Source organism: Dromaius novaehollandiae, chromosome 15 (assembly GCF_036370855.1).
Source record: "Dromaius novaehollandiae isolate bDroNov1 chromosome 15, bDroNov1.hap1, whole genome shotgun sequence".
NCBI lineage: Eukaryota > Metazoa > Chordata > Aves > Casuariiformes > Dromaiidae > Dromaius > Dromaius novaehollandiae.
The window spans coordinates 19,174,158-19,186,182 of record NC_088112.1 but is presented as its reverse complement, the minus strand read 5'-3'; the positions used below and the strand labels follow the sequence as shown (position 1 = coordinate 19,186,182).

At 41.0% G+C, this 12,025-nt stretch overlaps 1 long non-coding RNA gene across 1 annotated transcript; it reads left to right on the top strand.

Annotated features, from left to right (window-relative positions):
* Positions 1 to 9,091: 9,091 nt before the first annotated feature.
* Positions 9,092 to 11,196, top strand: LOC135330033 (uncharacterized). The gene is made up of 3 exons (XR_010391767.1): positions 9,092 to 9,234; positions 10,335 to 10,462; positions 10,901 to 11,196. It is a non-coding gene; the product is annotated as an uncharacterized LOC135330033 (long non-coding RNA).
* The last annotated feature ends 829 nt before the right edge of the window (positions 11,197 to 12,025 follow it).

Genomic DNA, 12,025 nt, shown 5'->3' with positions numbered 1-12,025 from the left:
CCCTTTATCAGCATCTTTCTTTTTCCTACAAAAGCTAAATAACTCATCAATGAATTTTGTCTAGGGAGCTTGTCTCTTTAATTGCTTACTCATATCACTGAATTTCTCACTTAAAGCTTGTCATCTGAGATATGGAGGGGAATGGTGTCATGTTTTATTGTGTTAAGTTCTGAAAGAGCACTGACCATATGGCGAGAGGTGTGACAAGTCAGTGCAGAATCTGGATTTTAATTTATTCCATCTTCTATTATTGCAAAGTTACACTGCAGACTTGGCACATTTTTCAGACACTTGCTGCAGTTTAGAAGAGAAGAAGAAAAAAATTGGACCACACTGGGTGATGACATTGGCTCTGATATTCCCTTTAAATCATAAGCAGTGTTAATCATCTGACTTGGGATGCAGAGTAAGCTGTCTTCTTCTGTGTGCTAAAGGCCATTTCTGAAAAAGCCCCAAGGCACCTGTAACTTACCCACTCAGTTAAACGTACATGCATTTAGATACCATATCATCTTACTGCTTGATGAATATTGGTGAGAAATTGATTTATTCTGATTGGCATTTTGTGGTCAGCCAGCTGCAGCACTCCAAGTCGATAACGTTCAACACAATCATTCCCCTTTGTTTTAGTGTCTGTGTATAGACTTCTGAGTAATGTCATGCTGTGCATTTTTGATGCAAGCATAACAGAGGTGACAAGATGGTTTACTGCTGCTCTATGCTATGAATTCTCACTCCAACCATTGCTGAATCTATTAGCAAAACAGATGAAAGCTGCGTACTGCAAAGTAGCTTGCTTAGATTAAAAAAATGCACCCTACTCAATCCAGAGCAGAGGTATAAGCCTTGTGAAATCTGTCTTGTACTTATCTCCAGACTTACTATTGTACTTCTGGGAACAGCTGAAGTCAAAATAGAAACTAAATTTTGGAGGATTATTAATACCTACCATGTAAAACCATCACCAAATCCACTGAACGGCCAATTCTCTTTGAGCCCTAATGTCTCACTGCTTCACCCCATTCTTCAAGTCAGTTGTTCTTTTCTATGACTTTCCAAGTCCTGCAAGCCCAAGCAAAGGCCTTTTTAGACTTGACAGAAACTTTGTTCTGAAATATCTGTTCCTTTTGCCTCTTTTGATATGTGTTGTCCCTCACCCAAATGGAGGGGACTGGTAGTGTGCTCCTGACCATGTAACTTCTCGTGGGGCATGTGTGTAGGACACTCATTCTGTGCAGAAAATCTGTGCTGAGCTGCTTGCTCGTGAGATGATTCTGAAGCCCTGGGAAAAATGGCAAAAAATGGCATATCATGTGCTGTATATATGCTAGCAGTTGGTGCAGATAGACTAAAACACCCAGTCTGGCTTTTCCTCTGTCCTGTGTTTCTATATTAGCAATATTCTTCTAAAACCACCCTGAGAGGGCTCCAAAGTCCAGCACTGTTAAAGGACTAGACCTGAAGGTATCTATTATCTTTAAGCCTTTAGCTGATTTGAGTTGTACTGGCAAATTCACATTAAAAAAGGGAGCAAGACTTAATGAAAGAGATCTTGGCCTGAGTGCAAACTCTGAAAATAGCTATGTGATAGGTTTTTCAGTGTTTTTAATGTTTTCCAGGCAGTTTGCACCAAATTCTTCTTGAATATATTATTCTTGTGAATTGCCTTATAGGGCCATGTGTTCAAATGTGCTGCACAAACATTTCTGAAGATTAAAGCAATATTTCTAGCTCTGAGTAAAAACACAAGGGGAGGCAGGCTTTACAATACTCTTAGTCTTCATATTCTCTGCTTCTAACGGTATGTCTGAGCCTTAAGTTCATTTAAACAGTAAATGTGTGGTTGTAGGGAATGCAGGACTCTAGATAAAATGTTGCAACTACTGCACACCACATTGGACTGATGAAAATTCAGTCTAAAACTTCATTCCAGAAATTTGGAGGTAGGGATGCTATCCTAATGGAGTACGCTAGACAAGATATCGGGTTTTTTTTCAGTGCTACTTTAATTTCATGCTGGATTGGTAATCATCTGTTCTAGAGACGGCCGGGAGCCAGCCTCATGGCCATGTTGTGTGTCCAGTTTGCACAGTGGTGGCACCTGATGTGGCACAAAAGGTTAGTGCTGGGCGATCCTTGTGAGCAGGTCTGTACTGACAGCTCTGGGACTGGGGGTTTGATAAACTCTAATAGCTGGATAACTGAATTTCATGCTGCCCTGGCTCATTGCTACCTCTGCTCAAACTAGATAGTTAAATGTAGCTTAGGTAATTTTGCAAATAGACATACTTTATGAGTGTAAAGTATTAGGTGCTGTAAAGGTCAAGCTACAAGAAACCTTGCAATGAGTGTAGGCGGACTAATCTGCCAGCCAGAGAGTTTCTAGCACAGTTGCATCAGGAGCTTTCTTGTGCTTTCAATCTTTCTAGCCCTCTCCAAATCGATGGAAGTTTTGCTGCTAACTTCAGTGAAGCCAGGATTTAATCCCACAGTCTTACCGCTCTTCCAGAACCTCTGGATTTTGGTTTTATTACTTCTGAAGTATTATTTTAACTGTAGGTATTCTTGTCTATTTTTTTCTTTGAATCCTTGAACCTCAACCTCTATTTTATTTAATGAACAATAATACTTGTACTGCATTGTTGCCTGGAATTCGTAGCCCTGAGTGAAGACTGAGTAGAGGTAGGCGTTGTACAAACGCTCAACAAAGAGATGATCCCTGATGCGAAGGCTTCTGGTATTTTTATTTAGGTTGCTTCAAAATACAACTTAAAAAATGTGCTGAAGTTGCTTGTCTTATGCAAAATTATCTTCCCCTAATGAGTATGAGGGAACTTATTAAGCTGAATTTCTAGTGTGAAAAGAAAACGTTTGGTTTTTACAAATATAATTTTGCTGACCTTTGAAAGTAATTTGATTATTCTGGTTAGTGATGTACATTTTTCTTCATCAAATGATATAATTTTAAAGAAAAGAAAAATATTCTAAATGGAAAATAACTATCTCATCTATGTGTACAGGGAGATTTTTGTCACTTGTGCATTTTAAATATTTCACATTTTCTGTGTGACATGTCCTTAGTATCATTACCTGTGTAGAGTATTGGTAATCGCAGTTTCTTTAATGAAAATAATGCTTTCAAAAGCACAGAGATGGAGGAAAACAAAATTCTTAATAAATACAGTTTTACAGTCCTGCATAATTCTCTTTTAAAGGCACTCTGCTTGCGAACACCAAAAGTATTCTGTTCACTACAAGAAACGAGGAGACAGATCTACAGAGCATCATACGAAATAATGAAAGGACAGTGTTAGATTATCTCTTACCCAGAATTTTTGCTGTGCAAGGCACAATGTTTCCCTCAGATATATGTGACTGGGGAAGCTGCTAGCAAGTGAGATCGGCTTTGAGAACAGTAGTTACCTCCCTGGCTGATCGGTGCTGTATTTAATTCTTGACCTCTGTATTGACTGGCCGTGTTTGCTGTCTGACTGGTGCTTACTGGTGCTAAGCTGGAGTGAAAACAAGCAGGAAGGAAGAAGTAAAGCAACATGTTCAGAGAGTGGTGGTGGGGTGGCTGCATTGCCATACGTCCTGTGGAGCCCACCTACCTCCTGCTCAAGGTGTGAGTTGGTTTTGACGTGGGACACTGCCATCGTCGAAGGGACACTCTCATTATTAGGGACTTTGCTGTTCCAGAGGGTGGTAGTTTTTGGGGGAAACTGGCAGTGGCATGTAAATGCTGTAGGAGCTCTTACCCTGCATTGGCGATGTAGGGTAGATAAGACAAGGTAAGAGTCTAGTAAAGACAAAATAGTAGGTAGTTTTCATACAAATTAGCAAATTAATGTGAAATCTCTCTCTTTCTATTCATTTATTTTCTCAGCTTGCTAAGTCTTCTAAAAGAACATAAAATTCAAACTCATGGTCAGGAATAAACCTACTTAAATAACATAAGTACAACCACTACCTACACATGCCCACAGAAGGACAAGCCCTAAAAAATTTGACTATTCCTGCAGAGAAAAGAGACGAGGGGATTCAGTGCTGCATTTTGTATTCCTGCTCCTTACAGGAGGTCACCTCGGTTAACCCTGAATGCTAGGTTGGGTAGAGTGGCAATGTTTCTTGCAGACTTTGATTTTAGGTTTTGCTTTTTTTGCCTCTATCAGTCATTCTCCTCACTAAATAAGAGGAGACAGGCATACTCCTTGTCAGCCTCTCCGGGTTAGTAGTGTGATTAGTGTAGCATGCTAGGCATAGTTGTAGACTTGTATCTTGAAGGAAAAGAAGCTAAATGCCCACACCTCCTTTCCCATAAAACACTCTAAAACATTTTTAAGTTGATAGCTATTTTGTTCTAAGGGCAGTTCTGTTTTGTTCTTTATAAACAACTGTTTTCCATTCACTTTTTGAAGTCTCAAATCTGTTATTGTAAACAACATAATTATTTCCAGGACTGCATAACACGAAGTGCTGTGTAATCCAGTCATTCGTGTGAAACCTTTTTCTGAAATCTCTTAGATCTAGAAACTACCCTCAGCAACCTCATGAGCCTGTCAAGCTCTGCAGTGGGTAGATGATTTAGACTTTTTATATTTGGAGTGGAGAAACTTTTAGAGAAAATGCAAGATAAAATAGGCATGTTTCTGTAAGAGCCAAGTGGAGACTTGTATCGTGAGACTTGGTTGTGAGATTTCAAGCCTCTGGTGAAGTCTCACGCTGAAAATGGTCTTTATGTGAAGAAATCTTCTTAAGGGTCCAGTAAGATTAGAGGTAAATGTACTCCCATGAGCCTGAAAGTGGAGCTTCTAGGAGTGAACAGATTGTGTCCATGGAGATTATTCACTGATGAAAGTCAAGTTCCTTCTTCTACAAATGCTCAGTACCACAGAGAAGAATTTGTGATATCGTCAGAAAGGTAAATATCGGGGGGGGGGGGGGGGGGAATTTGCAGAGATTTGACAGCGTGTAGCTTGCTGCCCTGGAGACTTTCTGTATGGATTTAACCCAAATCTCTTTGCGTATACCTATAGTTTATGTACTTGCTTAGGGACTTAGATGCTAAGACTCGAAAGGAAGGGAGGACAAACACTTAAAGCCAAATGCAGTGTGAACACAATCCAGTTGTATTTCCCTTTCATCTTTTCAGTCTCATGTACCTGTTGGTGTTTTAAATGTTCCAAATACTGGGTATATAAAGCTACTGATTTTCAAAAGGCTTAGGAAAATGAGGGCCGTAGTTAGAGCAGCAGTCAGGGAGGGACGTTGTTTTGTGTAGCGGCAGAGCAGCATGAAACTCCTCCCATCAAGGCGTCAGTGCTCGGTGTGACCACGCGCCCCTGTGCAACGCCAGGTCCAGCTCTGCTGTGTGTCACAAGGAGATGGGGACCTTGTGAGCAGCCTCTCCAGCTGCTGCTCATTGAAATCACTCTTTGCAAGCCTGGAAGGCCAGAAGAATCTCCAAAGGAGATTCTTCTTCTCAAGTTCAGAAGTGACTAAATGCTCACTTTCTTTTTTAGTTCACTAACAAATTTAGAGAAGTGTCTAACCCCCCTCCTTCACTCTCTTCTCTTAATGAAAAAGAGGAGCTTTCATCTTGCCCATTCCTGTTCTGAAGTGGTGTCCTGGGATAAGTGCTTTTCATTTCTTTTGAAGATGCTAATAGCAGCGAACTCATAAGAGCAAGTGTGGTTGCAGATTGCTGTGGCTCCTGTGGTTTGACACCCAGTCTGAGAACGTGATCACAGAGCTCAGCTTTGTTTTCTGCTCTTCTGTACGGAGCCGGTGCACTTACCAGCCTGAGGCGTTCCAAGCAGAAATGAAATATTTAGCTTTTTCTTTTGCCTGTTGCCTTGCTGTGTGGTTTATGGCAGACTTGTGAGTCCTACAGATGACTCTCTCCTTCCAGGTGTCGGTTGTGATGGCCATGGCACTCTCACCCTAGCAGTAGAAGACATTTGACTTTTTCTTCTGGTTTTTGCTTGGTGGCAGGGAGAAAGGGAAATGCAGAAAGACAAATGACTGCCCACTGAAGAAGCCTCCTACAGCCCACCAATAGCTCAGGGAACAACATTGCCATGAAAATCCACTGCCTAAAAAGTTAAAACAGCCTAAAATTAGCTCAAACTTACTAGAAACTTGCACAGACCAGAGTGTTAGTCTAATCTGTTTTTGGTGAGCTACTCTTTTTTTATGCAGTGAGCTCGACCATGCTGGTGTAGCCACAGCTTCTGCATCATGCCGTTGTGCAGCATGTTACAGTGATCTAACGTGGTGGCAGGGAACATGGGTAATTTGTAGTAAGAGCCGCATCAGATGCGAGAGGTCACATTACTTCGAGGTAGAAGTAATGAGTTATTTCCGTGGCTCAGAGGAAGAAGCGTTGTGACCTTGTTTAACACACAGATCCTGATTCAGCAGAGCACCTAGATGTGTTTAAGCGTACGAATGCTCTCCGAAGCATGATGGGAGCTACTCATCCTCCAAAAGGAAGCATGTAATTAAGAGCCTCTGAATCCAGCCACATCAATTCTCACAGCACTGTGTCCTAGATTTCCAGGGTTTAACTTGTCCTTCATATCTCACCCTACCGACCTCAAGTCTGCATCGAAGAGAAGCAATCGTGCAGGGGGCTCTTGCCAGACTGTGAGTGTCTGTCAGCTTTTCGAAAGGCTCATAGAGAAAGCGGGGTTTGCTATAGACACTTAAATGGTGTTTGTATACCTGGGGCAAACATTGCCTTGCAGAAAGTGAGGGGAAGGGATGAAGTTTACATTTGGGAATCCAAATACGACATGCACCAAATAAGTCAGTTATAATGCATGAATAAATGTCTGTGATCACGAAGTGGATTTTATAGTCAGCGTTTTGCCCATTGTGAATGCCCTACCTGAATTTTGGGCCTGATAAAAGAGAATATATCTCATGTTTTCCATGCATACCTTTCAAACATTGGTTAAAATGTCATTAGTAGAAGTTTCTTCTGAAATAAATGATTTTGGGTATTGAGGAGAGCAATAAAGGACTTGCATAAAAGTTTTCCCAATAAATCAGGTAGCACAGTAAACATGACAGGTTCTTTCGTTGTGTTACTCCGACTATTAAACCCTGGGAAAAATAGGACTATTCTGTAGTTAATCTTATTAAAGGAACATTTTAATAAAAGTAAAGTACAGTACAATGCAATGTATGTTTTAAAGGTTCTAACGCTTTTGCCGGTAGAAATTCTTAGACCAAACTCATTATGGCTGATAGCTGAACACAAGCTATAATTACTTAAAAATGAATAAGAATTGGCTCATTTGATAAAACTTGATTTACTCAAAATGGGCCGAGCTAAACACAGCTTTAATATTTTCTCTATTTCTACATTAGAGTAATTACTTGTAATTACACCAAATTAGGTTTGATTGAGATTTAAAAATTGGCTACCTATTGAGGAATAAGAAAAACTTGTTTTATAGTAGCTTAACCTATTTGAGCATAATGAAACACGATAACCAAGACAATAACATGAAAGTGTATCAACTGCGCAAGTTTTTCCATGTAAAAGAGCTTGCAAATAGGGTTCCACATATACATGTTTTGGCTGTGTGTTTGGGGGCAAGTCTGTATGTGCATATGGTTGCATTGTAAAATCTTCTTATTTGGATTAAATAAGTTGTAAATAAGTTATGTGCATATATACACACAGCATTTCTGCTGTACTCTGCATATTAAGAATGGATTAAGGGGCACAGCTTCTGCTATGACTCGAACACCATTCTTCTGATGGATCTTTCACTAGCATAAATTTTATAAATTGGAGCAAAGATTGTTTTTTGAACTGCATGCTGAAATATGTGAATATCTACAGTTCAGCTGTATGGAGTGCCATCGTGGAAAAAGTGACCCTTTGCCCACCGATTGTGGGGAATATGAATACAGTTCTGGTATTCGTGCAGTTTCATGTGGAATTATGGGACTGTAACTACAAGTTTCCAAAAATCTGCCTTCCTTAAAGTAACGTGTCAGATAACGAGGTTGAGCAGAGCTTTCTGTATAGCTTTTGGAGCAAAACCTGATTGGTAATTAATCTAAAACAGTGTTTTGTCAGCAACGATCAGTGCTGAATACATCAAACTACTGCCCTATCCCTGAGGCTTGCTCCTAATTGTTTTAGATTTGTATAAGGATCAAGGAGTGGAAATAATATTGTTCATTAAAGCAGCTACTCTTATTGACTGATTCGTGCTGTCCACAAGTCACCTAGTTTTGTATAAAGCTCAGGGCACTCTGTTCTCCCCTTCCATTAGTTTACACACTATTAATGATGTTTATTTTCTCTCCTTCCTTCTCCCCGTCCTGCTTATTTTGGTTCGGTGCCTTGGTGAATGATTTCCTTTGTAGCTTAAGAAAGTAGAAAACAAGTTCCTTAAGTATTTAATGATTCACATAGCTGGTAATTTAAAACCTGATTGAAGATGCAATAAAACATGAAAAATACCCTTAACAGAATAACAGTCAAGAGTCTAAATAAACATTTTTATTTTTGTCTCTCTACCAGGCATGGTTCCCTTTACATTACCACACATTTTCAGCAGCCGTTGAGAGAAATGGGCCTGGAAAGTAAACTAATATTCTGAGTGTGGAGCCGTAGGTAAACATACTGTGTTTTTATGTTTGATGTTACGGTTTCGTAAACATGGGTACAAGTTCCACCAGATGCACAAATCAAAGATTGTTGCTAATGCAAATATCCTTACATGGACACTGAATGGGCTGATGATGAGATTTGCATACATATAGAGCCTGACAGAGCTTTCTTGTGTCTGGAATCATGGGGTGTTTTTGCATGAAACTATATATAAATTTCATAATGCTTTATCTCTTTAGTTCATAATAGAGCTCTTTATTTACAGCTATTCTGATTTGCATACATTTTCTTTCAGCATTTTTTTTCTGCGATGCAGCCTATGATTTTAAAGAGTATTGAATCCACTCATTGACATATGGAAGTAACATCTTATTGCACAGGTTTTCTGGTTCATGCTACTGTTGTGTATCAAAGCAAACCCTCGAAAGACATTGTTTCTCTCCCTAGTGTTAGACAGTTTGCGTCTTCCACGGACTCCTTGCTTCTCTGAGTGATCTGTCGTAAGGAAGAGTAGCAAAAAAAGAATTTTTCAGCTGGCAGTTTATGAAGAGCACAATGAGTGTCACAGTCAAGAGCAGAAAGAAAAACAGAACGATGTAAGTCACCAGATCTGGCTTATTTATCTCCCCTTCTTTTAACACCCTGGCTGTCGACATGTAAAAAGCTGAGGAGCTCACTGGTCTCTGTGTGCTGCTCAGGTAAGGTGTGTTAGTCTGAATGATTAGGTGAGCTTCAGTGGCACTGGTTGAATTTAGCAATTCACTATACATGTTCCTGCTTAAATTTCCTCCGCAGCAGAAGTAAAGAAGGAGAGCAAACACAGTCAGTCTTTGGCATAGGGAGGGAACGTTCCCACTCGTAACAGGCTGAAACCCAGCCACATTTTGTATAAAAATAAAAGCAAATTAATTCACTTGCATGGTTCAGTAAGCTTCCTTTAAATCTTCTTGGATCGTATTTACAGCATTCAGCCACAAATAGTAATCAAAAACGATACAGGTACCTGGTGCTCTGGCACTTGCTCTTCCAGCACACCTGGTTTTGCAAAACGCGGTGGCTCGTCTGCTGGTCACTTAGGACGAGTTGGTAAGATCTCCTTCGTCCTCCTGGAAGCACAGCGCGGCAGCTTCACGTGCATGGCAAAACAGGCTCTCCTCTGCAGCCGGCTCTCTGCACTGTAAATCAAGCAGAGAGGAGCAAATGCTTTGGCTGGCAGCACTCGCTTTCTGCGAAGGGGAAGGCACGACAGGTTTCCAGATGATTTTCAGAAGCGGGATGCACACAAATCCAGGGTTAAATAAGATCCACGGAAAGAAGCAGCTGCTGCTTTGACATCCTGCTGAATTTCCCGTCGCAGTTTTCTCCCTCGGAAGGTTCCTTGCTGGTGAAATCCTGCTGCTGTGTGAAGCATTAGTTGACTTTCTTAATCGCAGTTAACGGTGTGCTTATCCGACAATGAGAGGCTTAGCTTTCTGCTTTAGCTTTTCAGACGCTCCTTTCGGTTGCTTTGAGAAAAATAATAATAAAAATCTGACCAGTGTCCCTTTTGTTTTTCTAAACAAAGAGGAAAAAACAACTGAAGTTGGGAGGGGGGCGTTAGTCCTTTGGAAACCTCTCTCTGCCCTTGACTCAGCCAAGCTGCGAAGTGGGACTGTGCATAATTATGTCAAACATGACTTTTTCTTCCTGTTCGAAGCTCCACTGCGGCGTCGCTTGCTACAATGCGAGGGGAAGAATTACACAGTGGTGCTGAATGTTTCTGAAGCCCGTGATATCTGGCAGTGACATGATGCTAAAAAGGAAGAGATCTTCTGATAAACCCTAGTGAGTGTTTCAGTGGCTACAGGTTTGGAGATGGGGGGAAGGGTAATAGAGAATGGGACAAAATAGAAGAGTATTGCATCAAAACCTTTCTTTCTTCCTTAGACCTTTATTATTAAAATAGGTTGCTCCAGCATAAACAGAAAACGTTGTCTTTTCTTCTTCTATACAGTCCCCAGAACCCTCTCCAGCCTGACAATTAGCATGTTAATTCTTTTTCATCAAATTGCTTTTATGCTGCTATTAGCTGCTGGCTGCTTGCCAGCGCTCTTTCACAATCTCCTGCTCCCGTGCATCAGATAAGCACGGTTAATACCTTATTTTAACACATTGCAACTCGGAAGGGGAAGGGGGAAGGGACAGGGGTGGAGAGGAGCAAGAAAGTGAAGATGACTTGGTAACTTGATGGAAGAAAGCACGAAACACTTTCTCTGTTCCCAGGATACTGATCCAAGCAAACAGTAAAGCTGCTTGTGACAAGATACTGTAGCCAGCAGTCCTGGATGGTTAAACATTTCAATTAACATAATAAATGTTTCAGCCTTGAGAGAGCGAATGAAACGGAAAAAAAATCCTATGGTCAATCAATTGTAAATAAAATATAAAAACCTCAACACTAGAGCGCGACATCCTCTGAGGCCTCGTTCGGCACGTTCTCAGTCTTCTGCCAGACTTTAAGTATCTGAATTAAACCCCTTTTGCCTTCAGTAAATCTGTTAAGGTGCTTAAAAGTTGTCGTGTGCTTATGACTCTTTGTTCTTCAGCTCCTGGAGCTGACCGTCTTCAGAAAAGCCATTACCTGTCTGCTCACCTCCGAGTCTAAGGTGAGGACTTATCTCACTTCACAGGCAGCTGCTGGGCTAGGGCTTTTGCTGTCCTTATTTTATTTTCTTTTTTCTTTCTCTCTCCCCCTTTCCAATAACTCTTCCACACGTGCTGCTCTCGAAAGAGGCTGGCTTTCCTTCCCCATCTGCATTTAATGCTCGGGACGGGCTCTGTGGGAGGCATGGCTCCTCCTCAGTGAAGGAGGAATGGCCCATGAGCGCCGGTAGCTGTGCGTATTTACTACTCTGGACAGGTTCAAAGAGCAGGACAAAGCCAGCAAGGTGGCTGGAAAGTAATGGGAGCGTAAGAAAACTACTACAGTTTGCAAATGTTTTGTCGATCATGCTTCCCGGAGATCGGAGAGATCTTGGTGAGTGGCTGTAGGACACTTGTCTTCCCAGGACTGTCCCATCTTCAGCTTTCTCCTCCCTGGACTTTGAGTTTAATCAAAATGTGCATCCTTTCTGGTTGTTTATTTTAAGGAATGTTATTAGTTTGTAGCAAAAGCTGACAGGCAGCTGGGGCCCGAGTTCTATAAATAGGGTGGATACGGTTTCAGTGTTTCACATACTTTAAATAAAAAAGTTAGTTATAAATAGCTTCTTTGCAAATATTACCAACTCTGCAAGAGGGGGAAAAAAATACCACAAAAGATGTGTATAAATGGTATCAGCATGGAAAAGCAAGAGCTAGATGTGTTTTCTCCCAGCGCCGAAACGTTTTCTTGGCAGCGTGGCCGTG